Below are 24,490 nucleotides of genomic sequence, written 5' to 3' on the forward strand. Positions count from 1 at the left end.
TAAACAAGAGAATACATTGTTTCTACTGTCTCCGGCTGGTTGTTTTTTTTAAAAAAAGGAGTAAAAGTAACTGAAAACTGAAACTAACTTTGGATTATTGGAACTGTGTTTAAAAGAGGACATTACTGACTAATACAAATAGAAACTGTTTTCCCCTAGTGGAAGCTTTTGAAATTGGTTGCTTTACAGGAGCTGGGCTAGGGGAATTTCCAGCTGCAAGATAAAAAATTGTGAGACTTTGGGATTGACCTTGAATCTCTTAAGTGTTATGGCAAATGGAAAGGAAAAAACAGACGGAATGTCGACAGAAGAGGCCTTAGCGGTCGCATTAGTGAAAATAAACGATTCGCTGGAACAGCTTCACAAGAAAACAGACGTGATAAATGCGAAAGTGGATGCTGCAAATATTAAAATCGACTTAATTGCAGAAAGTATAAATAATCTGGGACAAAAGGTGAATACCAATACAGAAACCATCCAGAAATTGATACAGGAATCTACTTTGATACGGCAAACTGCGGATGAAGTCAGGGAGAAAGCCCTTGCTGCTGAATGTAAAGCAATACAACTGGAGAGAGCGAGAGTCCCATCCATACAAAGGCAACTTGATGAACATAAGCTGACATTTGTTATGATTGAACTTAAAGAGAAACAGATGAATTTGAGGACAAGAGCCCTACCTGAAGTGGAAAAGGAAAGCTTGACAGAGTTTCAGGAGGAGACAGGACTAACATCGGTTGAGAAAGAGAGGTATTTGGGGGTTAGTATGACCGCCAAAAATGTGAATCTATTTAAGGATAACTGTGAAGGACGTTGGATTGAAGAGAAGGGGGATTGGAAAATATGGACAAATCTGAAGTTGTTATTGTTGGGCCAAGTTGCTGTGGTGGGGATGAGGGTTGCTGTGTTGCCGGGGATGTTGCTTTTGTTTCAAACATTGCAAGCTTTGGATGGGATGGATTGTTTCAGGAGGTGGCAGAGGGATGTTTCCAGATTTGCTTGGCAGGGCAGGAAGCCTCGAATAAAATTTAAGATATTGACGGATGCCAAAGAAGGAGGTGGACTTGCCCTGCCAGACCCCTAAACTTTGTTGTGAACCATCTGCTTTTTGCTGGCTGAGAGAATGGCTGCTTCTTGAAAACACTGAAGTGTTGGATAATGGCAGATGAAGTTGATGGACTATATGGACAAGAGCCCTACCTCAAATCTTTCAAGTTTCTCTTCTTGTCCAGCTGCATGGACTTCATGAGTCAAGTCCTTAACAAATTCAATGAATTTGTTTACTGTTAAGTCCAGAGTTGCAACATTTGTAGCCAAAACATCAATTTGGCCTTGTAACTTTCCCAAGAGAAGAAACACTCTGTCCAATTTAGCTTGAATTTTTCCTCCTTCAGCCATTCTTGTAATGCCCCAAAATCCCCTCTAGAGGGATTTTGGTTACTTTATCTTCCTTCCAGTTCAAATCCAAAAATCAAGTTAGTTTGTATCAGTTCTTCCTTGTTTTCAACAAAATATAACCAAATTGTAGCAAATATATCCAGCAGAGACAGCAGAAACAAATTATAACAAAAATTGTAACATATATAGCCAGCAGAAGCAACAGAAACAAAGTTCTCTTTTTCCTTCTTGACAGCTAATTTGACAGCTGTCAAACTGTTCTATATCTCCTCAACAGGCTCTCTCGCGGATCACTCCCGGGTCCGGGGGGGGGTGGCACTTCAGCTCTCAAAATTAGCTCTTATCCTCCAGTGAAATTACTTATACTGCCAAATCGTGAAATTAATGTCTTTTACCCAATAAAGAAGAAGAAATTCTCTCGACCTTAGTTAGCTAGTCCTTGCTTTAGATTATTTATAAGACGGGGAGACGGACTTCCTGTTTGCGCCTTCCCCGATCGTGCCTAATTAAAAAAAAAAAAATCTTTACAAATCCAATTTCCGTATTACTCACGGGTTGTTGCTTTTAGAGTCCAATTGTTCACAAGAAGAAGTCAGCGCTCTCCGACCATGGCATGTGGCTTCACTCCGCAGGGAAAGCAGTCGACTCTCAGCACCGCGCCGCTCACCCCGTCCCCCGTTCCGAAGCCTTTAAAAAGGCTCCTTCGCGGGTCGGGGGGCGCAAATGGTGCCCGCCGAGTCACCAGGTTCACAGGCTTCAGCGCCTGTGATTTCTGAGGGTCCCCGCGTCGCCGCAGCGGCAAGACCCGGATCCTGCGGAGCCGATTCCCTCCGGAGCTCGGAGGGAATCCGCCATTAGCCGATGGCGCTAACCCGGAAGTCAGAAAACCACCAAGAAGTGTTTCCTCTGCCAGCGGCCAGGACATTTTGCCAGAGTCTGCCCTCAAGGAAAGGCCTGGCAAGGAATGGTGGGAGCTGCAGGGGGTGAGGAGGAGGTGGAAAAGGGGCAGGAGCAGGGAAACGCAAACGCTTGGCTGCCACTCAGTGGGCACAGCAACCAGGCCAGCAACCAGTAGAAGTGCCCCCCCCAGACCCCCCCCCCAGGGCGGCTATAGCCCGAATGGGCACCCAGTCAAGGTGAAAGGGCTGTTGGATTCAGGCAGTTCCTGCAATTTCTTCAGCAAGGACTTTGCACTAGAGCACCAGCTACACCTGCTGCCCTTGGATTTCCCCTTGCAAGTAACCACCATTGATGGCAGGGAGCTTCTAGGAGGGGAAGTGACACACCAGACCCCACCAATGAGAATGAGGGTTTCCAGGCACTCGGAGACCATCGCCTTTCACGTCGCCTCACTGGCAGGGCCCCCAATAATATTAGGGATGAGCTGGCTAGCACAACATGATCCAGTGGTGGCATGGCATCAGAGGACAGTCACCTTTGGGTCCGCTTACTGCTTGGAACACTGTCTAGAGGGGAAAACCCCAAGGATGACCGTGGCCAGGGTGGCTGGGATAGCTGTGGAGCGGAAAGGGGAGGTGCCACCGCATTATGCTGACCTGCAGGAGGTCTTCAGTGAGAAGGAGGCGGATAGACTACCCCCCCATAGGCCCTTTGACTGCCAAATCAACTTGCTCCCGGGGGCGCAGCTGCCGGTGGGTAAACTGTATGCCATGTCGGACAGGGAGATGAAGGAGTTGCGGGAATTTATTGACAAGAACCTGAAAAGATGCTTCATAAGAGAATCAAAAGCGGTGGGAGGCAGTCCGGTGTTCTTTGTGGACAAAAAGGACACTAATAAACCCAGGCTCGTTGTGGACTATAGGGCCGTCAATTTGGTGTCGGAACCCGTGACCTTCCCAATGCCCAGGATTGACGACATTTTAACGCGGGTGAGGCAGGGAAAATTTTTTACCAAGCTGGACCTCAGGGGAGCATACAATTTGATTAGGATGAGGGAGGGGGATGAATGGAAGACCACAATGTTCACACCCCTAGGGGTCTTTGAGTACCTCGTTATGCCTTTTGGATTACAGTCGGGCTCCGCCTGTTTTCAAGCTTTCATGCACCACGTGTTGGGGTCTCTGCTGTACAAGAACTGCGTAGCCTTCTTGGACGACGTCTTAATCTATTCGGACAATGAGGAGCAACATGTCAGAGACGTCAGGGAAGTGCTAAAACGACTGCAGAAGCACCAGTTGTGGGTCAAGCTGGAGAAATGTCAGTTTCACGCCAGAGAAGTCGAGTTTCTGGGGTACAAGTTGTCAGACAAAGGCCTAGCGATGGACCCAAGCAAGGTGCAGGCAGTGCTGGAGTGGAAGGCTCCCAAAACCCGGAAGGACGTGCAGAGGTTCCTAGGGTTCAGCAACTTCTACAGGAGGTTCATCAAGAACTTCGCCCACTTGACAGCGCCCATCACAGATTGTCTCAGTAGCAAAAGGAAGTTCGTCTGGACAGAGGGGGCCCAGCAATCCTTTGAAAGACTGAAGAAGGCGTTCGCATTGGAAGAGCAGCTCCTGCATGTAGATCTGGAGAAACCCATGAGGCTAGAGACCGACGCGTCCGACAGAGCCATTGGGGCGGTCCTTTTGCAGCCAGGGAGGAGCAAGCAGGAATGGAAACCGTGTGCCTTTTTCTCGAGAAAGCTGAGCAAGTCGGAGCAAAACTATACTGTGTATGACCGTGAACTGCTTGCGATCTATGTGGCGTTTCGTCGATGGCGCCATCTACTAATAGGGGCGCAACACAAGATCCAGGTTTGTACAGATCACAAGAACTTGGAATACTGGAGGACCGCACGAGTACTCAACCAGAGACAGATTCGATGGGCACAGGAGTTCTCCAAGTTTTCCTTCGAAATCCGATACGTGCCAGGAGAGGAAAACGTAAGAGCAGATGCTCTCTCCCGGAAGGAGAGGGGCCGCCAGAGATACGACACATGATCACCGAGGACAGATGGGTGTGTGGGGGAACCTTGGTGGGGAAACGAGAACTGGCCAGGCTTACTAGAAACGACGTGTTCGCACAAAATAAAATCTGGGAACTCAGAGACGGAAGAGAAACCCAAGGAGGGTTTGAGGAGAAGGAAGGGGTGCTGTACTATAAGGGGGCGCTGTATGTACCGGGGGAGACCCTAAGGGGGAAGGTACTCAAACAACTCCACGACAACCCCACAGCTGGGCACTTTGGACAGCGCAAAACCATGATGCTCGTCACCAGGCAGTTCTGGTGGCCCAGGGTGAGGGAGGATGTACGGGAATATGTACGGGGGTGCGACCGCTGCCAAAGGGCAAAGGGGGAGCAGGCTGCCCCCGCAGGATTACTGGAACCCTTACCCACGCCGGGAAAACCCTGGGAGGTGGTGTCCATTGATTTTATGACCGATTTGCCCAAGTCCCGGGGGAAGACAGCGGTCATGGTAGTGGTCGATCTACTGACAAAAATGTGCCATTTTATAGCTTGCTCACATGCGGTCACGGCAGAGGAAACAGCCAGGTTGTTTGTGGAGCACATCTTCAGGTTGCATGGCGCTCCCTCGAGGGTTATCTCCGACCGCAGGAAACAATTTACTTCCCGGTTCTGGAGGAAGCTCATGAGCTTGCTGCAGGTCGAAGTGGGCTTCTCGACGGCGAGACACCCGGAGACCAACGGGCAAGCAGAGAGAGCGAACAGTATACTCCAGCAATACCTACGCTGCTACGTCAGCGAGAGGCAGAACGATTGGGTAGAGAAACTAGCGCTGGCTGAATTTGCGTACAATAACGCTGAACACGTGTCCACGGGAATGAGCCCGTTCATGGCCAATTATGGGTGTCATCCCAGGGCCTTCCCGGGGAGTGGGGAGGAAAGTTGGAGCGTACCTGCGGCAGAGCAGTTTGTGGAAGAAATGGAGGCCCTGCACCAGCAACTTAAGATGAACTTGGAGCGGGCCAAGGAAATTTACAAGAGGCAGGCAGACAAGCGCCGCCGGGAAGGGGAGACCATACGGGTGGGGGACCGGGTGTGGTTGTCAACCCAAGGGTTACCCTTTAAGGGGGGTGCAAGAAGTTGCAGCCCAGGCGGCTGGGACCGTTTGAGGTAACACAGCAGGTGAACCCCATGGCATTTAAGCTCAAGTTGCCTGACAGGATGAAAATACACCCGGTGTTCCATAGGTCCCTACTCTCACCGCACAGGGAGGGGCGGGAATTCCCGGGGCGAGAGGGAGAAGTCACCACACACCCGCAGGTAGAAGAGAGGGAGCACCACCACTTGGCCACGGAAATACTTGACTCAAGGTGGCGAGGACGCCAGGTGGAGTACTTGGTAGCTTGGGAGGGAGAACCCGGGTCGGAAAACACGTGGGTTCCCACGGAGGCAATCGATGACGGGTATCTGGTGAAGGAATTCCACCGCCTGTTCCCGGACAAACCCAAACCCCTAGCGAGATTCTGGGAGGAGCAATTTGGAACCACAGACGATGAAGAGGATTTTGAGGGTTTTTCTGCCTCCGAGGGGGAGGGAGGAGAGGTTTCGGAGGAAGAAGAATCTGACTGGGAGGCCCACCCCACGGGAAGGAATCAGAGCGGGTGGGAAGCGGGTTTCGAATCCTCAGAGGATGACGACAGCTCCTTCCGGGGGTTCCCCGCCTCGTCAGCCGAAGAAAGGAACAAAGTTGGATCTACAGGTCGGGCCGGGGGTGGAGGGGGTCCTGGGGGGGAGGTGGATGTCAGGGAACTGACATCGGAGCTAGAGGCAGAGGGAAGGCTCTCAAATGATGCTGGAGAAGGGCCTAGCAGGGAGAGAGGCAGCTCAGCAGAGGGGGAAGCAAATCAGCGCAACACCAGGGATAAAGGGGGGCAGATGGGGGAATCGGCGAGAGGGCTCCAGGACTCTTCACTGGACACCAGCGGGGAGAGCACAGGTCCTCCGCTACCCACTCCCTCCCTGCGCAGAAGACTTCCGCGCAGGGAGAGTAGGAGGAGACTGGGCGTCAAAGAACTTTTATTGTATTGTATTGTATTGATCTTTATTACGGCCATTGGCCCATCACACGACAGTTTCCCATACCAACATAATGTACTTAAACCTCCAAATTTAAAACCGCCAAAACTTACAAAAAACAAACAAGAACCAAAGCAAAACAAAAACAAAAGACCAACATCATACATTACAATAAATTTGTAACATAAACATTGCCCTCTACTCATAAATTAGTAGAAGACATCAATGGTGATATCACCTAATTACATCCTAAAACATAGATCATAGTTTAAAGGGATTATCCGAGCCGCACAGGAGTCCGTTTCTCTTCTTTAGGGATAGGACGCTGATCAAGAATCTGGCAACCATGAGTGATCTTAGGGGGTCATCATCATTTAAACAACTTTTATGTTGGAAAAGGTTTAAGAAACGCCCACTGACGGATTCTGCTAGCGACTGAGGCAGCCACGAAGAGAAGGGCTGCCCAGACAGAAAGGTTTAACAAGGCAATTTAGCCTGGAGAGGCGGCAGCTTACGCACGAGCAACCCCATACTCATTACAAATGTGTTAGTGTTATGTAGTGTTTTTGTATTGTTTTTGTATTGTTCTTTTTCTTTTCTTTTTTTTGTTTGTAGCGTTGTGATGAAATTGTTGGAAAAGTAATAAATATCATTTTTTTATAAAAAAAAAGAATTAAATCTTATGTCACAATGTAATTTTTAACCAATGAAACTGTGAATTATAGATTGAAATAAGAAAATTTGCGGAAGGGAAGGACGGAAGTCAATGGCTCTATGGAACATAAAGCAGGATATATGTAATAAGACTTGATGTTTTTGTAGGTTGGTGTTGGTGTACTTAAATCTCAATAAAAAGCATTTGGGGGAAAAAGAAGCTGACATTGGTGCAGCACTTTGGTTTTTTGGATGTTAAGCACTAGGCCAAGCTTTTTGTAAGCTTCTGCAAAGATATTTAGGATGGTTTGGAGGTCATCCTCTGAGTGTTCGCACACTACGTTGTCATCAGCATACTGAAGCTCTATGATGGAAGTTACTGTAACCTTACTCTTTGCTTTAAGTCTACTCAGATTAAAGAGCTTTCCATCTGTTCCGATATATGATTTATACCCTGGTGGAGAGTTTCCCTTCGACAATGTGAAGGATCATGGAAATGAAGATAATGAATAGAGTTGGGGCAATAATGCAACCCTGTTCAATACCTGATCCCACTATGAATGGTTCACTTTGAGAGCCATTGTTATCTGCAATTGTTGCTGTCATATTTGCCGGAATCTCCGCTACGACCGAGCTGAAAAGCTCATTCTCTGGTCGAGTCCTCCGGAATCTCCTCCGACAGTGATTAATGACCTGAGCCTTTGATGAGGCTTCAAGCACGTTCCCCATTCAGCAGAGTATCCGAAACAGCAGAAGGACGAGAAATATGAGCTACATCGCTATGCTTTATTTTCTAACTATGCAGACAGTAAGAATTTACATCCTTTCTCTGTGAAAGGCAGAGAGCAACTGGAAAACAAAGGAACAGGAAACCAGTAACATCACATCCATCTCCCGTCTTCCGTGAGACTTCCAACAGTCTGGAATGTCTGGAATGCAAAACAGAGTCTTGTGACTCCAAGCACTGCACAGTGGTGATAAACAGAAACCTAACAATATTATCATGGAGGAGCCGAATGATGTTTACAAATTTATCTGGGCAGCCCATTTCAGAAGAACAGTCCACAGGGCATTACAGTGTTGAAGGCCTTAGGTCAATAAACGCCATATACAGGGGTTGGTTTTGCTCTCTGCATTTTTCTTGAAGCTGTTGAGTGGTGAAAATCATGTCCACTGTCCCCCAGAAGGTCTAAAACCATTTTGGGATTTAGGAAGGGTTGCCTCAGATATTGTTAACAGACGGTTTGCTGTGATCCTTGTAAGAATTTTGCCAGCCTCAGCTAATAAAGAGATGCCTCAAAAGTTTCCACAATCCATTCTGTCACCTTTTTAAAAAGAGACTGAAAATTTTGGCATTCCTAAAGTCTGCTGGGATCTTTTCTCTCTCCCAGGTTTTTTTGATGAGCTTGTGAAGTTGTTGTGCAAGTTCAATTCTGCCCACTTTGAAGACTTTGGCAGGTATACCATCAGGTCCAATGGCTTTGTTGTTTTTCATTTGGTTAATAGCTGTACACAGCTCTCCCAGATTTGGAGATACTGCAAGCTCATCTCTAATTTGTTTTTGTGGAATTTGTGAGAGGACCTCAGCAGCTATGGGGGAGTTGCGGTTAAGGAGATGCTGGTAATGTTCTTTCCAGCGCAGTGCAATAGCTTCTTTATCTTTTAGAAGTGTGGTACCGTCTGTTGAGCATAGGAGGCATATGCCATGATTTATTGGCCCATAGACGGTCTTTGTGGCTTTAAAGAAACTCTGTGCATCATGAGTGTCGGCTAAGTGCTGGATCTCTTGAGCTTTTTTTTATCCACCAGGTGTTCTTTACTTTGAACCTCAGCCTTAGCATAGGTTTTTTTCTTAGTGCCACAAATTTGTATCTCTTTGCCAAATCTGAAAGGCCTTCCTTTTCTTGTCAGCAATGCGTTCAATCTCACTGTCATTCTCATAAAACCAGTCCTGGTGTTTCTTTTAGTTTGGTACAGTGTTCCCTGAAGTTATGAGGGAACTCCAAAAGTAATATAATAATAATAATTTATTATTTGTGCCCCGCCCATCTGGCTGGGTTTCCCCAGCCACTCTGGGCGGCTTCCACAAAGACCAAAAATACAGTAATATGTCATACATTAAAAACTTACCTGAACAAAAGCAGATGGCCCTTAAGAGTCGTTTGGAAGCAGTCTCACTTAATAGGATGTTGAAGGGCTTGAGTGTTCATTTTGCGCCTTGGTTTCCTTCGTGGAGCATATTAATCAGTGATCTGTCCAGCAGTCGTCGGCATTCATCATAGCTCTGGTAAGGAGCACATCACGGCAATCTTCAGCTCAGACAATTACATAGCTCACTGGTCAACAACAAATTTGTTGTCTGCGTTTTTTTCAGTTGATTTAGGACGAATCTGATGCGCTGAATCCAAAAATCACATTGGTTTTGCTCAGTCAAGTTTTTGAGCTATGGCCACATGTCATTTTTTTTACGTTTTTGTTCACATGTACGCTTGTGTGGAGCATTTTAGAAGAAGTCGGTGGGGGTAAAATGCCATGTCGAATAATTGTTTTGATTGGAAATGATTAGTTTAATGACAAGAAGTATTCAGGTCTGATAGTTCTGGGTGATTATGTCGAAAAGGGATCAGTTTGAAGTCATAAAACCTCGAAATCTTACATAAATTGGTGCGGCAAAGCATAAAGTTTGGGGATCAAAACTAAGTTAATGGGGCAGCCGCCCCATGAAGTGTATAGGAAACTCCACCCGCGCATGCGCCAACTTATCACTAATTTGTACCTATTTTTGTTTTGCAGGTGAATGAGATGACTTCGGCCAGAAGATCGTGCAGAAATAAGCCCGATGTGTTCTGCTACATATGTGGAGAATACACCATTGCTCCTAATAGGAAGCCAGTCACAAGTTTCATAAGGCGTGCTTACCATGCTTCTTTTGGTATTAAACTTGGTGACCAGGATAAAGCTTGGGCGCCACACATGGTGTGCAAGGCATGCATCGAGACTACGTGGGTGGACCAATGGCAAGAGGAGAAACGTGACTTATATGGAGAAACGTGACTTATATGGAGAAACGTGACTCAAAGAAGTAGGAGGCTCAGGGTTTGCTCTGATTGTCTAGAAATACACAATCGCTTTGAAGTCCTCTCCCGTAGCATGGAAGACGAAGAACAGACTCCATTTGAGGATCTCTCCCTCATTACAGTCGATCAGGTATATGAAGACGAGCAGCAAAGTCAGTCCTCAGGGAATGTGCAGGCGACCTTGGAACGGACAGCTCACGGAAGAACCCCGACCAAACCTAAGAGGAGGCGTGTAGTGGTGATAGGGGATTCCCTACTGAGGGGAACAGAAGCAGTGATCTGTGGGCCTGGCAAGATGTCTCGGGAGGTGTGCTGTCTCCCCGGGGCTAAGATCCAAGATGTAACTGAATGACTGCAAGGAATCATAAAACCCACTGATAAATACCCCTTCCTCGGGGACTTCCGGGTTAGCGCCATCGGCAATGGCGGCGTTCCTCTGACTGAGAGGAACCCGCTCCGTGGAATTCGGGTCGTGCCGCCGCGGCGAAGGTGGAGACCCTTTAAAAATCCCAGGCGGATGAAGCCTGGGAATGTGGGATTCGGCTGACACCAGGAGCGCCCCCCCTAACCACAGGGAAACCCCTTTTCGGGGCTTCCGAAGTGACGTGGGGTGAGTGTCGCCGTGTTTTGAATTGACCGCTATTTTTACGGAGTGAAGCTGCATAGCTGTTGCCGGAGAGCGCTGACTTTTTCTTGTGGACAATTGGATTTCAAACAATAACCCGTGAGTAAACGGAAATTGGACTCTAAAGTATTTAAATTTTTTAAAAAAAATTGGTACTGATCGGGGAAGGTCCAAACAGGAAGTCCGCCTCCCCTTTCTGTAAATAAACTGAAGCAAAGAACCTGTTAACTAAGGTCGTGGAGAATTTTATGTAAAGGATTTAAATTCCATTGATTGAAACTATCATCAATACCTTTTGTGAAAGCAGCGGACCCTGCAGAAGAAGGTTAAAAATTTGGGAACTGTGGATTAGATATAAGGATCTATTGGAAAATAAAACTCCAAGGTGGTTGTCACCAATGGATGCTAAGGCTCAGAAAAAACTTAACATGGAGGCCAAATGGCCAAAATACTGGGAAATTTTGGAACAAGAAGGGGACAGACTGAAATTGCAGAGTTTTGAGAAATTGAAAGATAAAGTGCGAGATTGGCTTCATTATTACCAGATAATGGAGGTTTACAATTCGGACAAGAAAGTTGGTTTCCAGGTGGAAAAATCTAAATTGGAAACAGAATTGTTAGAATCCAAAACTAAGACTTTGTCAAAAATGTATAACTTGCTGCTGAAATGGAATACCCAGGATGAGACGGTTAAATCTGTAATGATTAAGTGGGCACAAGACGTTGGACACAATATTATGTTTGCTGACTGGGAACAGTTGTGGACCACCGGGATTAAATTTACGGCATGTAATGCCTTAAGAGAGAATATTATGAAAATGATATATAGGTGGTACATGACCCCAGTCAAGCTTGCAAAAATCTATCATTTGCCCGATAACAAATGTTGGAAATGTAAGGAAAATGAAGGTACATTCTTTCACCTTTGGTGGACGTGCCGTAGGATTAAGGCTTTCTGGGAAATGATATATAATGAATTGAAAAAGGTATTTAAATATACCTTCTTGAAGAAACCAGAGGCCTTTCTCTTGGGCATGGCCGGCCAAGTGGTGCCAAAGAAGGACAGAACTTTTTTTATGTATGCTACAACAGCAGCAAGAATACTCATCGCAAAGTATTGGAAGACGCAAGATCTACCCACTCTGGAAGAATGGCAGATGAAACTGATTGACTGTATGGGATTGGCAGAAATGACGAGCAGAATCCGTGACCAGGGAGAAGAGTCGGCAGAAGAAGATTGGAAAAAATTTAAGGACTATTTACAGAAATATTGTAAAATTAAGGAATGCTGAATGATGTTGGATTGAAATTGAGTGGTTTCTAGCTGTAATGATATAAAGGAACATGGATGAAAAAAAGGGTTTGGATAGAAAATAAGGTGATATTATAAGCTGTAATGCTTTAAGTTAAGGATTTGCTGAACAAAGAATTTAAAAGGGAATACAAGAAGGGGAGGTATGAGGAGGTCAGAGAAATATGTTACTGAAAAGATTGTATTATGAACTATATGTCTTTTTTAATTTTTTTGTTTGCTTTTTGTTTGTATAAAAAATTGAAAATCTTAATAAATATCTTTTTTTTAAAAAAAAAAAAAATTTGGGAACTGAAGTGCCACTTCCCCAAACCTGGGAGTGGTCTGTGAGAGCCCACTGACGGTGAATAGATAAATTTGACAGCTGTCAAGTCTGCTGACAAGATACAAAAGAAGGACTTTGTTTCTACTACCCGTTTTGGTTACAACTCTACGTTTAAAAGGAAGCAAGGAACTGTTTCAATTTAACATATGGGACCTTTGGGTCTGTGTAGGAAGGAGTGAAAGGAAACTTGAATCCCTCTAGAGGGAGCTTTGGAATACTGTTACAAGGAACCAGCTGGGAAATTGTTTTTAAAGATAAAGCTCTGAGAAACTAGTTTCTGACTTTGGACTGTGTAAGGATGGCAGTCGGGAAGGAAATTGAGTGCGAGCTGAACAGGACATTTTATCTCTTGGGAAAGCTGCATGATCAGATAAATGTTATGGCTACGAATGTAGCAATATTGGGAACAAAAATGGGCATTGGTGAAGAAGTGGACAAGAACTCGGCGTGGGAACCTCGGCCAATTGAACAAACTGAAAAACCTGAAAAGGAGAATCTTGTCGTGACTGAAGTGATGAAAGGGGGAGCCGTGGCCCTACAGAGAAAAATGGTGGACTACAACTGGAGGCCTTACATGATGGCAACTAGGAGAAGCAAATTTTTGGAGATGGAAGCCTGGCTCGGCCTCGAGAATGAAGGATGGAGAGATCTCCCTGTGTGGAGAGTAAATGACCTCTGGGATATAAATCTGAGCCAGGTAGAGGTCGGAGATTTGGGGGTCTTTGGACTTGAAAAGAGTGTGAAGCAAGATTTGGAACATTTTATAGGCCCTATCCTTAATTATGGAAGTTTGGCAGGAAGGAAAATGGTTACTGTTGGGTTGGAGCTGCTCCGAGATTTGGTTTTTAACATCAAAGACTATCAAAAAGACCGGCAGAGGGGGTACGAAAGAGACTTAAGAGCCTCGGACTTGAGATCTCCGGGTTGAGGTTTTTGGAGATTGATGGAACTATTGCTAGGGGCCGAAACCGGGATGGGGATCTGGTGGAAAAATTGGGAATTTAAAGTGTTGTCAGCGCTGCCCAAGGTCCCAGCTCACACAAGACCAACGCTGCTTCTTGCTCAAGTTAAAAAGTCTTTATTGAAGTTCAGTCTCATTTCCAGACGCGCAGCGCGCAACGCTACATCTATCCATCAGACCGTAGAAGTCCCATCTGAATCTCCTCCCCCCTGACACCAGCTTAAGATTCTAGCCTTACTCCACCTCTTCCTCTGTTCCTTCTTTCTCTGGGTCCTTCTGCTAGTCGGAGTCTCAGCCCTCCTAGATTCTTCTGACGCTGATTCTGCCGACTCTTCTCCCCCCCTCTTTCGGGCTTTAGGACCTGGCTCCCAATCCGGGTTTTCTGCTGTCCCGCGCTCCTCCACACTTGAACTTGGCGCGCGCGCGCAGCCTCCCACTTTCCTTCTGACCGTTACACTTGTGTCACTGCTCCCCCTTTCGGGGAGGCTAGCTGGACCTGGCCTTCCCTCCGTCTCCCCACTCCCCGATGGAGGAGAAGCTGGTCCTGACTCACGTGACTCTTCCCCCCCACTGTGCTCTGGTGGGGGAACTGGCCCTACTCCTCCGCTACTCCTTTGGGACTCCCCTCTGGTTCCTTGTTTATGGATTGTCCCCCCTGGGACTCGCCTCGCCCTTACCATAGGCGCCCCCTCCTGGGAATCTTCTGATTCGCTGGAGAAGCTCATGGAATCTCTCGGTCCACTGTCATATTCCCCTACGCTCCCCTCTGATTCCTCTCCTCCACTCTCTATTTGCTCTCTCCCCTGCTCTTCTGCTCCTGACCCTCTGACAAGTGTATATAATTTGTCTGGTTTTTTTCTTTTTTTTTTAAAGAGAGATGGGGGAATCGTGGAATTGAATCTTTTTTTTGACCCTAGGGGAAATGTTTTTAGAATAAGTATAGATTATAAGTATTACTGGAAATAAGATCAAAGGAAGGAAAAGTGGATGGTTATTTAGTGAAAGAGAGAATGGGAAATTACAGTATATTAAGACAAGATATAAGGATAAAGTTTAAGATGAAGGATTTGTTGAAATATTTATATGAATTAGAATATAAAGAGGGGAATTATAGTAAGTTAAGATAAATTAGTAGGATAAAAACCAAGTTGCAAGGATTTGCTGGAACATCTAATTGAATTAGAATACAAAAATGGGAGGCGTGAGGAAGTCAAGGAAATAAGTGAATGCAAGTAAGTGAGTTAAAGGTTTGATGTGTTTTTTATTTTTTTATTTTTTCTATTTTTCTGTTTTTTGATGATTTTTTTTTCTTTATATGTATTGTTTTTCTCTCTTTGATTGTCTTTTTTATTATCTTTTGTAACTTTTAAAATCTTAATAAAAATTTATTTAAAAAAAAAAAACAAATACCCCTTCCTCTTGGTTCATGTGGGAACCAATGACACTGCAAGCAATAGCCTCCAGAAGATCAAAAGAGACTACGAGGCTCTGGGCAGGAAATTGAAGCAATTAAATGCACAAATTGTCATCTCATCTGTCCTCCCAGTTGAACGACGTGGCCCAGGGAGAGAGGGAAAAATAGTGGAAGTGAACAGCTGGCTTCGCAAATGGTGTAAACAGGAAAGGTTTGGATTCTTAGATCACGGACTGCAGTTTCTTGAAGATGGACTTCTGGCAAGTGATGGGATACACCTCACAGCGGTTGGGAGGAATGTTTTTGCCAAAAATCTCAGAAACCTCATCAGGAGGGCTTTAAACTGACTAATGTGGGGGAGGGAGACAGTGCTCCTGAAGGTAGGAGTCTATCAATTGATGGAGATGATCATCCAAATGTCATAGACCAAATGGAGCAAACAGCACGCAGACCTAGTGGTGGGAGGAAAAAATCCTTAAATAAGAGACATGGGGGAATGATTAATGGACTTCAATGTCTGTACACTAATGAGCAAAGCATGGGAAATAAACAAGATGAGCTTGAGCTCTTGGTACAGCAAACTAAATATGACATAATAGGCATCACTGAAACCTGGTGGGATAAGTCCCACGATTCGAATGTAATAATGGAGGGATACAATCTATTTCAGAGAAACAGACCAGACAAGAAAGGAGGAGGAGTGGCGTTATATGTCAGGGATGTGTATACCTATGAAGAGATCCAAGATTTAGAACCTCAAAGCCAAAGTGAGAGCATTTGGGTCAAAATTAAGGGAGAGAAGAATAACAGAGACCTCATTGTGGGAGTTTACTATAGATCCCCAAGCCAAACGGAGGACATAGATGATGCCTTCCTGGAACAGATGGCCAAGCATGCAAAAGGAAGGGAGATAGTAGTAATGGGGGACTTCAATTACCCGGATATTTGTTGGATGTCAAACTCAGCCAAGAGCATAAGGTCAAACAGATTCCTCACTGGCCTTGCAGACAACTTCATTGTCCAGAAAGTGGGAGAAGCAACAAGAGGAACAGCCATTTTAGATCTGGTCCTAACCAATGTTGATGACCTGGTTAGTGGGGTAGAAGTGGAAGGATCATTAGGCGCGAGTGATCATGCTCTTCTGAAGTTTACTATACAGCGGAAAGGAGCAGCCAAGCATACTAGGACTCAATTTCTTGACTTTAAGAAAGCCGACTTCATAAAACTTAGGGAAGTGCTGGGTGAGATCCCATGGACAGTAATACTAAAAGGAAAGGGAGTTCATGATGGCTGGGAGTTTGTTAAGAGGGAGATAGTAAAAGCACAATTTCAGGCAATACCAATGAGACGGAAACATGGAAGGTGCCTAAAGAAGCCAGGGTGGCTATCTAAAGAACTTTTAACTGAGTTAAGATTAAAAAAGGATGTGTACAAAAAATGGAAAAGGGGGGAAACCACCAAAGAGGAATTCAAACAAATAGCCAGCACGTGTAGACACAAAGTCAGAAAAGCTAAAGCACAGAATTAACTCAGGCTTGCTAGAGAGGTTAAAAGCAACAAAAAAGGCTTTTATGGGTATGTCCGTAGCAAAAGGAAGAACAAAGAAACAGTGGGGTCACTCAGAGGAGAAGAGGGTGAAATGCAAACAGGGGACACAGAAAAGGCTGAACTCCTCAATGCCTTCTTTGCCTCAGTCTTCTCCGATAAAGAAAACAATGCCCGACCTGAAGAATTTGGAGCAAATGATTCAGCCGAGGAAACACAGCCCAGAATAACTAAGGAGATAGTACAAGAATACTTGGCTAGTTTAGATGTATTCAAGTCGCCAGGGCCAGATGAACTGCATCCAAGAGTATTAAAAGAACTGGCAGATGTGATCTTAGAACCACTGGCAGTCATCTTTGAGAATTCCTGGAGAACAGGCGAAGTCCCGGCAGACTGGAGGAGGGCAAATGTTGTCCCTATTTTCAAAAAGGGGAAAAGAGAGGACCCAAATAATTATCGCCCAGTCAGTCTGACATCAATACCAGGGAAGATTCTGGAGCAGATCATTAAGCAAACAGTCTGTGAGCACCTAGAAAGGAATGCTGTGATCACCAATAGTCAGCATGGATTTCTGAAAAATAAGTCATGTCAGACTAACCTGATCTCGTTTTTTGACAGAATTACAAGCCTGGTAGATGAAGGGAACGCAGTGGATGTAGCCTACCTTGATTTCAGCAAGGCATTTGACAAGGTGCCCCATGATATTCTTGTAAAGAAGCTGGTAAAATGCGGTCTTGACTATGCTACCACTCAGTGGATTTGTAACTGGATGACTGACCGAACCCAAAGGGTGCTCATCAATGGTTCCTCTTCATCCTGGAGAAGAGTGACTAGTGGGGTGCCACAGGGTTCTGTCTTGGGCCCGGTCTTATTCAACATCTTTATCAACGACTTGGATGATGGACTCAAGGGCATCCTGATCAAATTTGCAGATGACACCAAACTGGGAGGGGTGGCTAACACCCCAGAGGAGAGGATCACACTTCAAAACGACCTTGACAGATTAGAGAACTGGGCCAAAACAAACAAGATGAACTTTAACAGGGAGAAATGTAAAGTATTGCACTTGGGCAAAAAAAATGAGAGGCACAAATACAAGATGGGTGACACCTGGCTTGAGAGCAGTACATGTGAAAAGGATCTAGGAGTCTTGGTTGACCACAAACTTGACATGAGCCAACAGTGTGACGCGGCAGCTAAAAAAGCCAATGTAATTCTGGGCTGCATCAATAGGAGTATAGCATCTAGATCAAGGGAAGTAATAGTGCCACTGTATTCTGCTCTGGTCAGACCTCACCTGGAGTACTGTGTCCAGTTCTGGGCACCACAGTTCAAGAAGGACACTGACAAACTGGAACGTGTCCAGAGGAGGGCAACCAAAATGGTCAAAGGCCTGGAAACGATGCCTTATGATGAACGGCTAAGGGAGCTGGGCATGTTTAGCCTGGAGAAGAGGAGGTTAAGGGGTGATATGATAGTCATGTTCAAATATATAAAAGGATGTCATATAGAGGAGGGAGAAAGGTTGTTTTCTGCTGCTCCAGAGAAGTGGACACGGAGCAATGGATCCAAACTACAAGAAAGAAGATTCCACCTAAACATTAGGAAGAACTTCCTGACAGTAAGAGCTGTTCGACAGTGGAATTTGCTGCCAAGGAGTGTGGTGGAGTCTTCTTCTTTGGAGGTCTTTAAGCAGAGGCTTGACAACCTTATGTCAGGGAGTGCTCTGATGGTGTTTCCTGCTTGGCAGGGGGTTGGACTCGATGGCCCTTGTGGTCTATTCCAACTCTATGGTGACCTTTTTTAAGGGAAGTAGTTGACGAATGACGTCCCTAAGAGCCAATAGTTTTTCCTTTGGTAATTTTGAGGTCTGAGCAATAGTGTCAAGTTCTATCCCTAAGTAGACCATAGTCGTGGCGGGACCCTCGGTTTTTTCGCCTGCCAGCTGGACGCCCAGTTCCTGCGCAAGTGAGATGAATGCCTTCAGGAGATCGGAACACTGATGCCTAGTGGATGCTACAAGGATAAAGTCATCGAGATAATGGGACACCCCAGTGCAGCCTGTTTTAATTTTAAGCGCCCATTCCAAGAATGTACTAAAGGACTCAAAGGCCGCGCAAGTCACCGAGCAACCCATTGGCATTGCCTTGTCGATTAAATATGAACCTTCAAATCTGAAGCCTAACCAGCGGAAATCTTCCGGATGAACCGGGAGAAGGCAGAACGCTGATTCTATGTCGCATTTAGCGAGCATAGCCCCATTACCGAACTTGCGAATCAGCTAAGGTAATGGAGCATAGCCCCATTACCGAACTTGCGAATTTTTTTGACCGCCTGGTCAAAAGAGGCATATTTCACTGAACAAAGCTCCTGTGGAATGGCATCGTTAACCGAACCGCCCTTTGGGTTGTCACAGCTAAAATGGCCGCTGTTTCTTTAATGCTTAAAAAGCTGGGTCAGCATGAGTCAGCGGCCTGCACTGGTTTGTATATATAGAGTGAGAAATGTTAGTTTGCTGGGTTGGTTGGCTGGCTGGTTAGTGAAAGCTGGTAGTGTTGGTGTGTACAGTTGGTCAGTCGCTTTTGCACAAAGACTTAAGAATAAAAGCAGAAAGCGCTCTGCAAGGATATTATTGTGGACTCTTTTATGCCGACAAGGGTCTGAGGACCAGGCTGAGGAGACAAAGGGAGGTCAGAACTCTTTTCCTTTTTTTTTTTACAAACACTGACAGGTTATGGGCCCAGTGTTTCTGAGCATGTGCAGAGTGCAAAATGACTGACAGCATCTCAGCAGGGAGCTGGTGAGTCCTGGTGGTGTATGGAGCCAGTGGCTGTGTGTTGGAGCAGTTGGTGGGAAGCTGTAACTGTCTGCAGTGACGCTGGAGCGGCTAGGATCTGAGGATCAGGAAAGCACTCAGTGTCAGCTACTGGAACAGTTTGAACTGCTAGAGGACCACAGTAGGTGACTCATAGAGCGGGTACACCAGTTGCAGAGCCAGACAGGACCTGAGGGTCAACAGAGGCAGCAGCTAGAAGCCGGTGAGTGCCAGCCAGGACCATCCAGTCGGACTCTAAAGAGAGAGTCAGGAGAGATTGCCAGAGGCCCCACAGAAGGGGCTCAGCAAGCACCAGCAGAGATGGCAGATTTCCAGTCTTCCCAAGTTGTAAATATTGGGGGAGGCATCCCTTTTGAACTTCTCTCAGAGAGCAACTGGCTGAGTTGGTCAATTAGAATGCAGCAATTGCTAAAGAGAGATGAACTATGGGACTGTGTTGAAACTGAGGTTTTGAGAACTGACTCTGCTGAGGGAAAACGGCTGGATGAAAGGGCTCTTGCCAAAATTATGCTGTGTTTGAGCAACTCTCAGTTATTGCGTGTAGCAAATGCCAGCACAGCGTTTGAGTGCTGGAATTTATTAAGGGCAATGCATGTCAGAGAAACTGCTGGAACTATAATTTCTCTGACCAGAAGGCTGTTCAGGACTGTTATGAAAGAAGGTGAGAGTTTGGCAACTCATCTTCAAACGCTGAAATCTCTGTTTCTTCAACTACAGCAGAGAGGTAAGAGTTATGATGAAACTGACCAAACTTACATTATCCTTTCAAGTTTGCCTGAAAGCTGGTTGCCTCTGATTAACAGCATGGAGAGTATGCGTCCCCGAGATCTGACCCTTGAGTATGTGGTTGGAAGATTGACCGAAGAAGCAGAAAGAAGGTCAGATAGACAGGCTGAACTCCAAGAGCGGAGGAGTTGCAGCCGAGGGGGCCAGCAGCAGAATCTGCCAATGGGGCAACGCCAAGGTTTGGACTTGGCCATGGCGGTGAGGAGGTGCTATAGATGCAACCATCCCGGGCATCTCCAACGTCAATGTAGGGCAAGACTTCCAGGAGACGACGTGGAGCAGAGATAGCAATCGATGCAGAAATGTAAGCAGAAGGGGTTCTCTTCAGGGAATAAGAACACGCGTTCTGCTCAGTTTGTGTCTGCATTTTCTCGAGAGGAGAGGAAGATACCTCGAGGAACATGGTTGCTGGACTCTGGGAGCAGCAGGATTATCTGCAACAGTCGGGAGGACTTTAAGACCCTGGGGAATCCAGCCGATGGAGAAGACTCAATCTATCTTGCTGATGGTCGTAGAAGCAAGATTGATGGCCAGGGAACATGTTTCCTGCAGTGCTTGAACACTACTCTACCAGAGACTCTGTTTGTCAGCAGTTTGGACTATTGTTTACTGTCTGTAAGCTGTTTGATTAATGCAGGGTATAGTGTTAAGTTCACACAGGATGGTTGTCTGATAAAGAATGGAACTCAGGTATGTGGCCATGCAAAGATGGAAAATGGGTTGTATGTAATGCAGGACAAGCCTGTTAAAGCAGCCCAGGTGGTTCAGGATAATTTGCCAGTTTATAAGGGGTGTGTACATGAACTGCACAGAAAACTGGGTCACGCAAATTTCCGTGTGCTTTCAGAGATGCAAAAGGTGTGCAAGAACTTAAAAGTAAATAGCTGTAACTGTTTCCTAGATTGCAAAGTATGTAAAATGGCCAAATCTAAAAGGAAGCCTGTGGCTTCTAAAAGTGACAGAGTATCTAAAGAGGTTTTAGAACTTGTCCATTGTGATGTGATAGCCCCTTTTCCACAAAAGACTGAAGGGGGCGCCAGATATGCTTTTCTGGTAATAGATGATAAATCACGTTTCAGTTGGTTGTTTTAGTTAAAGCAGAAATCAGAATGTTTCCCCACATTCAGAGAATGGGTTGCCCAAGCTGAAAAGCTCTTCGCTCGCCCTGTTGTGCAGTTGCAAACAGATAGGGGCAGAGAATTTCTGAACAAACAATTTGGGGCATGGTTGCGACGTAAGGGGATCAATCACCGTTTGACTAACCCTTATAGCCCTGCTGAAAATGGTCTATGTGGACTTCCGGCGGATCGCGAAGTGGAGTCAAGCGGGATCGCTTGGCTGCAAGCGTATCCAGCTTTGGAGAGCCTAAAGGGGGGTTTGCAAGAGTGCCGCAACCCGCCAAACACTCTCAGAAGGGTATCTGGGAGGCAGGGGTCCTGGCTTTGCCAGTTAAACACTCCCCCGGCCGCCAAGTAAGCCTCCTTTTGGAGGCGACGAGTGCGGCGGGGTTGAAACGTTGGCAGCGGGAAGCCATTTCTAGCTCTCTAAAGCGAAGCTCCAGGCTTGCGCACAAAGCGATCTGTTCTCAAAAGAGAAGAAATCGAATTGGAATATAAAATATAAATTGTGGAATTTAATTGGAACTAATTCGAGGCAGTAAGGTGGAAAAAAGGAGGTCAGCCTTACTGGGAATTTATATTCTGACACAAGAGGAATTTGCGGAGCAGAAAACTGTAAGTCCTGACGAACGGGGAGTTTTTATGATATACTTTGGGCTTAAAAAAGCTCTTCATAAAAACTTTTGGAATATTTTTAAGGGGTCGAAAATTGGATGAAGAACTTGCTTTAAACAGCACTTTGGGAGGTCATTTGGTCTCGCTGGGAAAAAGCGTTGAAGTATCGGAGTTAGTGAGACGGATTACTGTTCGGTAGATTTATTGCTTTATTGTTCGGCGCCCAGCCACACTTCCCCTGGGAGCCTCTGTAGCTTCTGTTTTTGCAGTGTGGCTTTCGAGCGGTCATAAAGCAATTAGCAGAATTACACAGTGGCGTGTGTCGAAAGAGCAGTAAACAAGTCCCACACGTTTCTTCTGTCCTAATATCCCTTTATTTGCTCAAAAGTAGTGTGTTTACAATTCATAAAGACCATCAGATTGTAGCTGCATTTTCTCTGCGTCCTTCTCTCTCAGTGCAGCAGCTGAACTGAGTGCTTTCGATTTCCACTCAGCTCACAGCATTCCAAGCTGCTTTCGTCACATCCTGGTGTACTTCCCTTGTACGCGCCTCCTCTCAGGCTTGAGGCACAGAAGGTTAACCCTTCACTACACCCAACAATTACTTTCACTTTTAAAAAAATCTGCGCAACAGAAGTTAAGGGGTTTTAAACAAAAAGAATATCCAAAAATAACTGCTTTGGCTTGAAAAAGAAGACTAGAAACTAATCCTGGGAGATACAAATTCGTGATGCTCTAATTGGAGGAAATTTCAAGAGATTCTTACAGTTAGAAGGATTTGTTTTTTCTGATGGACAACTCCCCCCCCCCCTTTTCTTTACCACTAGTGAAAGGGAAGTTACAAAGTGCCATCTTGTCGCCATTTTTAGAGAGATATTTTCTCTTTCCTCTTGCTACTTTGTTATGTCTGTGTAAGGCAATATCCAGCGAAGAGTTTTGGATTGAATTGAATGCCCCTGTTTGTGGCTAATTGGATTAATTTATTTTTTGCGTATTGGTTTATTTTTCCCTCACCCTCTTTTTTGGTGGATTGACGTTTTGGACCCTGCAAGATTAAAGATGGTGGCTCCCTTTTATTTATGATTTGATTTCGAAACTGCAAAAGTGGATTTGGCCATACAAGAGGTGTGAAGTTTTTGGATGATTTAAAAGAAAGTTTGATACTAAATTCTGAGTGGATTTGGCCGAACAAGTAGCAAGAAATCATATTCATCCTTTTTTCTTTGTTTAAGATTACTGAAGCTCTCATTACAGTTAAATAAACCCTTGCTAAAATATTTGGCTATTATTTTTAAGGGACCAATTTTCTATATTAATAAGGGACCAATTCTCGATATTTTGTTGTTGTTTTTTAAATGATATTTATTAGAAGTTTAATAGTTACAAAAAAAGGGGAAAAAAGAAAGACAATAAAAATTTACAATACATAAAAAATAAAAAGAAAAACAGGAAAAAATACAGCAAAACAATAAGAAAAACAAAAACACTTAAAAACACATCCAATATTTCCGTATCTTTACCTTTCATTTACTTGTTTCATCGACCTCCTCACACCTCCCTTTTTTGTATTCTAGTTCAATTAGCTATTTCAGCAAATCCTTTCCATCTTTCTCAATTTTTGTTCTATAATATATCTTAACACAATCTGGCCTTAAATTTTACACTTTGGCCCATTGACAATCTATTTTTACATAGTTCTTTATAACATTTCTGCTAAAACCATGTAGCTTCATTCCAGCATCCTTCTAACATTCATTAATTTTACAGTAGTTCTATAAATATACTTTGAATTTTTCCCAATCTTCTTCCACCGACTCTTCTCCCTGGTCTCGGATTCTGCCAGTCATTTCCGCCAATTCCATGTAGTCCATCAGCTTCATCTGCCATTCTTCCTGGGTGGGTAGATCTTGTGTCTTCCAGTGCTTTGCGATGAGTATTCTTGCTGCTGTTGTAGCTTACATAAAGAAAGTTCTATCCTTCTTTGGCACCAATTGGCCCACCATGCCCAGGAGAAAGGCCTCTGGTTTCTTCAGGAAGGTATATTTAAATACCTTTTTCATTTCATTATAAATCATCTCCCAGAAGTTCTTAATCCTTGGGCATGTCCACCAAAGGTGAAAGAATGTACCTTCAGTCTCCTTACATTTCCAACATTTGTTATCAGGCAAATGGTAGATTTTTGCAAGCTTGACTGGTGTTATGTACCACCTATAAATCATTTTCATTAGATTCTCTCTTAAGGCATTACATGCCGTAAACTTCATACCTGTGGTCCATAACTGTTCCCAGTCAGCCATCATAATGTTATGTCCAACATCTTGTGCCCATTTAATCATAGCAGATTTCACCGTTTCATCCTGAGTATTCCATTTCAACAGCAAGTTATGCATTCTTGACAAATTCTTAACTTTGGGATCTAAAAATTCTGTTTCCAATTTTGATTTTTCCACCTGGAAGCCTAGTTTTTTGTCCAAATTATATGCCTCCATAATTTGATAATAATGAAGCCAGTCTCGCACTCTATTTTTAAATTTTTCAAAACTCTGCAGTTTTAGTCTATCTCCCTCTTGCTCCAGAATTTCCCAATATTTCGGCCATTTGGCCTCCATATTGAGTTTTTTCTGAGCCTTTCTTCCATTGGTGACAGCCATCTCGGGGTTTTATTTTCTAACAGATCTTTGTATCACATTAAGCAGTGCTTTCCTGACAATATGGTTTTTAAACGCTTTATGTGCTTTAACCTTGTCATACCACAGATATGCATGCCAACCAAGTACATTGTTAAAACCTTCCAAATCCAACACGTCAGTATTTTCAAGAAGCATCCATTCTCTCAGCCAACAA

At 44.9% G+C, this 24,490-nt stretch overlaps 1 pseudogene; it reads right to left on the minus strand.

The window, feature by feature from the left end:
• Positions 1–2,845: 2,845 nt before the first annotated feature.
• Positions 2,846–24,490, minus strand: part of LOC128405982 (uncharacterized protein K02A2.6-like) — a 50,320-nt pseudogene continuing 28,675 nt past the window's right edge.

This window comes from Podarcis raffonei, chromosome W (genome assembly GCF_027172205.1).
Source record: "Podarcis raffonei isolate rPodRaf1 chromosome W, rPodRaf1.pri, whole genome shotgun sequence".
NCBI lineage: Eukaryota > Metazoa > Chordata > Lepidosauria > Squamata > Lacertidae > Podarcis > Podarcis raffonei.